This window comes from Pleurodeles waltl, chromosome 10 (genome assembly GCF_031143425.1).
Source record: "Pleurodeles waltl isolate 20211129_DDA chromosome 10, aPleWal1.hap1.20221129, whole genome shotgun sequence".
NCBI lineage: Eukaryota > Metazoa > Chordata > Amphibia > Caudata > Salamandridae > Pleurodeles > Pleurodeles waltl.
In genome coordinates, this window is record NC_090449.1 from 244,817,236 (window position 1) to 244,823,235 (window position 6,000).

Sequence of the window (6,000 nt, forward strand, 5' to 3'; positions counted from 1 at the left end):
AGTTCACCTCCAGGAAGGATTCTGGATCTTTTTTTGCTATGGGATCTCTGAGCGCACAGCCTTGCTTTATCTTTGCCAAGCCCGAGAGTTAGGGTGGCTTGTCCTTTCCAGAAGCTGAGCTTCAACTGGGGCACCTGCTACGTTTATATTGGTAAGTGTTTCCTGTTGAGGTTTAGTTTCTGTAAAAATGAGCATCGTGACCGAACCAACCGGAGTATTTTCTACGAGTATGTCAGTAAGCGTTACCTAGCATGTTTTATACGCCCCGTTTATATTGTACACTACGGGTACCTGATGGGTCACGGGGTAAACGTCTCCAGCAACCTTGTGTGCCATTGGCAATGTTATTGTTACTAGTGTGTCTCTGTGGAGATGTCCTCGTGCTTCTGTGCATCAACAACGCACCACCGGAATCGGCGGTAAACGCAGTGGGGTCGTTTTGGAAAGCTGTCCGTCATCCTGGTAAAAGGCGGGAATTCCTTTACCTACTTCGAGGGTGGACGGGGCGTGGCTCAGCGGGCGGAGCTTACAGGTGCTTCATAAAGGGAGAACCTTCTACTCTGTGCCTCCAGGAGAGGAAGATAGAACCCGCGCGTCACAGTCAGATACAGATTACGCTCTAGTACATCATCAGTTCACCTCCAGGAAGGATTCTGGATCTTTTTTTTTTTGCTATGGGATCTCTGAGCGCACAGCCTTGCTTTATCTTTGCCAAGCCCGAGAGTTAGGGTGGCTTGTCCTTTCCAGAAGCTGAGCTTCAACTGGGGCACCTGCTACGTTTATATTGGTAAGTGTTTCCTGTTGAGGTTTAGTTTCTGTAAAAATGAGCATCGTGACCGAAACAACCGGAGTATTTTCTACGAGTATGTCAGTAAGCGTTACCTAGCATGTTTTATACGCCCCGTTTATATTGTACACTAGGGGTACCTGATGGGCCACGGGGTAAACGTCTCCAGCAACCTTGTGTGCCTTTGGCAATGTTATTGTTACTAGTGTGTCTCTGTGGAGATGTCCTCGTGCTTCTGTGCATCAACAACGCACCACCGGAATCGGCAGTAAACGCAGTGGGGTCGTTTTGGAAAGCTGTCCGTCATCCTGGTAAAAGGCGGGAATTCCTTTACCGACTTCGAGGGTGGACGGGGCGTGGCTCAGCGGGCGGAGCTTACAGGTGCTTCATAAAGGGAGAACCTTCTACTCTGTGCCTCCAGGAGAGGAAGATAGAACCCGCGCGTCACAGTTAGATACAGATTACGCTCCAGTACATCATCAGTTCACCTCCAGGAAGGATTCTGGATCTTTTTTTGCTATGGGATCTCTGAGCGCACAGCCTTGCTTTATCTTTGCCAAGCCCGAGAGTTAGGGTGGCTTGTCCTTTCTAGAAGCTGAGCTTCAACTGGGGCACCTGCTACGTTTATATTGGTAAGTGTTTCCTGTTGAGGTTTAGTTTCTGTAAAAATGAGCATCGTGACCGAACCAACCGGAGTATTTTCTACGAGTATGTCAGTAAGTGTTACCTAGCATGTTTTATACGCCCCGTTTATATTGTACACTAGGGGTACCTGATGGGCCACGGGGTAAAACGTCTCCAGCAACCTTGTGTGCCTTTGGCAATGTTATTGTTACTAGTGTGTCTCTGTGGAGATGTCCTCGTGCTTCTGTGCATCAGCAACGCACCACCGGAATCGGCGGTAAACGCAGTGGGGTCGTTTTGGAAGGCTGTCCGTCATCCTGGTAAAAGGCGGGAATTCCTTTACCTACTTCGAGGGTGGACGGGGCGTGGCTCAGCGGGCGGAGCTTACAGGTGCTTCATAAAGGGAGAACCTTCTACTCTGTGTCTCCAGGAGAGGGAGATAGAACCTGCGCGTCACAGTCAGATACAGATTACGCTCTAGTACATCATCAGTTCACCTCCAGGAAGGATTCTAGATCTTTTTCTGCTATGGGATCTCTGGGCGCACCGCATTGCTTTAGTTTCCAAAGAAACTATAAATCAATAGAAATATACATATAATCTGAAAAAAATATTTATCCCCATAGGCATATGCAGTTCATAGTTGTTTGAAAAAGGTGGTTATGAAGGAAAGAGCCAACTCTTGAGTAGTTTCCTGAAAACAAGAAAGTTATCTGTGGCTCTTATAGTTGGGGGTAATGAATTCCATAGTTTGGCTGCTTGGACGGAGAAGGATGTACCACCTACAGTCTTTTTCTTGTATGGTGGTGTTCTAAGGCGGGGTGCCAGTCTTGAGCGGAGGGTTCTTTGTTGGATGTATTTGGTAATTTTCTTTCTGATGAAAAGCGGTCCTGTTCCATGTATAGCTTTGTGGGTGATACAAAGCAGCTTGAAAGTGCATCTTCTGGCAACGGGTAGCCAGTGTAGTGCTCTCAAGGCAGGGGAGATGTGGGCTTGCGGCTTTATATGTAGTAGTAGCCTGGCTGCGGAATTCTGGATACGTTGTAGTTTTTTCATAACAGATAGAGATGATCCATGGTAGAGGCTATTGGCATAATCCAGTTTGGATAATACAAGTGAGATAGTAGCTTGCACCTTGTGTGGAAATCCGAGGTGAGGGAAAATGCGTCGTAAAGTCTTTAAGGTGATGAAGCTTGTGCGTGCTAATTTGTCTACTTGGGCATTCAAAGTTAGTTTGGAATCCATGGTGATTCCTAGGTTTTTCAATTCCTTGGATAATTGAGGAGGTGGTCCGAGATCGTCAGGCCAGCCGCACAGAGGGTCATAATGTTTCCAGTCACCACATGTGAGTATTTCAGTTTTGGAGGTATTTAGGCCCATATTTATACTTTTTGACGCTAAACTGCGCTAACGCAGTTTAGCGTCAAAAAGTTTTGCGCCGGCTAACGCCATTCTGAAGCGCCATGCGGGCGCCGTATTTATTGAATGGCGTTAGCCGGCGCAAGCAGACCGGCGCTGCCTGGTGTGCGCGAGAAAAACCACGTACACCAGGCAGCGCCGGCGTAGGGGGAAAATGGCGCATGGGCGTCTTAAAATGGGGCAAGTCAGGTTACGTCGAAAAAATCGTCGTAACCCGACTTGCGCCATTTTTTAACGACGCCCATCCCCCATCAACATGACTCCTATCATTGTAAAGATAGGAGTCATGCCCCCTTGCCCAATGGCCATGCCCAGGGGACTTCTGTCCCCTGGGCATGGTCATTGGGCATAGTGGCATGTAGGGGGGCACAAATCAGGCCCCCCTATGCCAAAAAAAATTATTAAAAAAAAATAAAAAAATACTTACCTGAACTTACCTGAATGTCCCTGGGGTGGGTCCCTCCAGCCTTGGGTGTCCTCCTGGGGTGGGCAAGGGTGGCAGGGGGGGTCCCTGGGGGCAGGGGAGGGCACTCTGGGCTCATTTTGAGCCCACTTGTCCCTTAACGCCATGCCTGACCCAGGCGTTAAAAAGCGGCGCAAATGCGCCGTTTTTAGCCACGCCCACTCCCGGGCGTCTCTTTTGCCCGGGAGTATAAATACCACGTAAAGGCCTGGGAGTCATTTTTTAGACGGGAACGCCTCCCTTGCATATCATTAACGCAAGGAAGGGGTTCACGCTAAAAAATGACGCACATTCCGGGAACTTTGGCGCTATACGCCTCTAACGCCATAGTATAAATATGGCGTTAGTTGGCGTTAGTTTAGCGTCGAATTTGCGTCGAAAAAAACGACGCAAATTCGGCGCAAACGGAGTATAAATACGGCCCTTAGTTTGAGATGGCTCCAGGTCATCCACTGATCAACGGCTCTGAGGCAACTGAAGATTTGAGAGTTTTCAATGTTTTTGGGGTCTTCTAATTGAAGTAGTATTTGTGTGTCATCTGCATAGTTGTAGCATGTGAGATGGAAATCATTGATCAGTTCTGGTAAAGATATCATGTAGATGTTAAAAAGCAAAGGTGAGATGATTGACCCTTTGGGGACCCCTGTTTTTGTGAGGTAGGGTTCGGATGAGAAGGGGGGTGAGTGGATGATATTTGTTCTTTTTTGGAGATAGGAAGTAATCCAGTCGAGCGCAATCCCTTGTATGCCGGCTTCGTGGAGTCTTTGAGTTAGGGTGTCATGGTCAACTGTATCAAAGGCAGCTGAGAGGTCCAAGAGAAGTAGAGCAGCAACTCCATTTCGGTCAACTGTGTTTTTAAGATCGTCCCAGATTGCCATGAGTGCCGATTCAGTGCTTCTTCCTGGGCGGAATCCAGTTTGGAAGTCTGAAAGTATAGAGTTGTCTTCAATGAATTGTGACATCTGGGCAAATGCTGCTCTTTCTATCAATTTGCCCAGGAAAGGTCCATTTGTGATAGGTCTGTAGTTGTTTGGGTCTTGCGGGTCTAGATTTGTTTTCTTTAATAATGGTCGTATGTATGCCTTTTTCAGGTCTGTAGGAAAAGTTCCTGAAGTTAAAGAGTTGTTGATGATTCTTCTTACAGGTGTGGCAGCGGAAGTAGATAGCAGGATGTTCTTGAAGATCTGTGGTGGGCAAGGGTCAGAAGGGCAACCAGAAGGTCTGCTTGCTTTGACTAAATCCATAAATTCATCCTGGGATATTTGTTTGAAGGACTGTAGAGGTTGGGATGGTTTATTCTTAAAGGGTATTTTAGTAAAGGGGTTGGTGCTGATGGTTTTCTTCTGTTTTAAATAGGAGTCCAGTGTGTCTGCCTTGGTTGTGTAGTGAGTTGCCAATTTGTTTGTGAAATCTTGAGTGGTGGGATGACTTCCTTCCATGCATGTGGGTTTTCGAAATTCATTGAGAATTTTGTAAAATTCCTTGGTTGTAGATTGAGCATTTAGAATTCTGTCTGAGTAGTATCTTTTTTTAGCTTTTTTGATTGATGATTTGTATATCCTGTTAAGTTTGTGTAGCTGCAGTTTGTCCTGACTGTTGTTTGTTTTGAGCCAGGTCCGCTGCAACTTTCTGATTTGTTTTTTAATCTTTTTAAGTTCTGTGTTTCTCCAAGGTGTTGGTTTTCTTTTGTCATGTTTAGTGTTTCTGAGTGGTATTAGGACATCAAAAGCTTCCTGTAGCCACTCATAAAGTTTAGGTACAGAATTGATTGTATCTAGATCTGTCTTTGCTGTTAGTTGTGTTTCTAAGTGATCCAAATTGAGTTTTCTCCATGGTCGATAGGTGTATGTATGTAGGTGGTTGTGGGGTGTGTTGATTTGTGGAGTTGTCTGTCGGAAAGTTATCAGATGGTGGTCTGACCAGGTGGTTGGTGTGATGCTATGAATAGTAACAAGTTCAGGCTTAGCAAAAATGACATCTAGGATGTGACCAGCGATGTGTGTGGGATAGTGTACAATCTGATGTAGATTCAATGCGAGTAGGCCAGTGGTGATAGCTTTTGGATGGGGCATATTGGGTTTGTCAAACCAAATGTTTAGATCCCCAAGAATGCATAGATTGGAGTATAGTGTAATAAGGTTTGAGACTATGTCAAGAAAGGCATCTGGGAAAGTGGAGTTGTTAGGTGGAGGTCTGTAAAGGAGGAGAAAGTTACAGGTGGAAGTTGGAGTAGGGTGGCATCTGGTAAGGAGGGCTTCACAACCTTGTATGGAGATGTTGTCTGTTTTACTGAGGTTTATTGCCTGTTTGAATATAATAGCTAGTCCACCTCCTCTCTTGCCTATACGGTTTTGTGTGATGGTTTGATAGCCTGGAGGAAGGGCTTCGTGCAATACTGGTGCCATGTCATCTCCCAACCAGGTTTCCGTAATGAATAGTAAGTCAGGTTGTGTGTCTGTGAGCAGGTCGTAGATGTGGTGCTTGTTTTTTGAGAGTGATCGAGCATTTATGAGCTGGCAGTTTAGATAGGGTGTGTTAGTGGTAGTGTTGTTTTGTTTAGTAGAAGGGTAAGTAGTATAATGTGAGCTTGAAGCAGGAGTGTTGCTAGTTGTGTTGACTGTTTGAGGCTCACAATAGTCTTGCTTTTCAACATAGTGTTCCTCTTCCAGCAGGTTAAGGAGGCATTTTGTTGGGTCTGTGTGTGTGG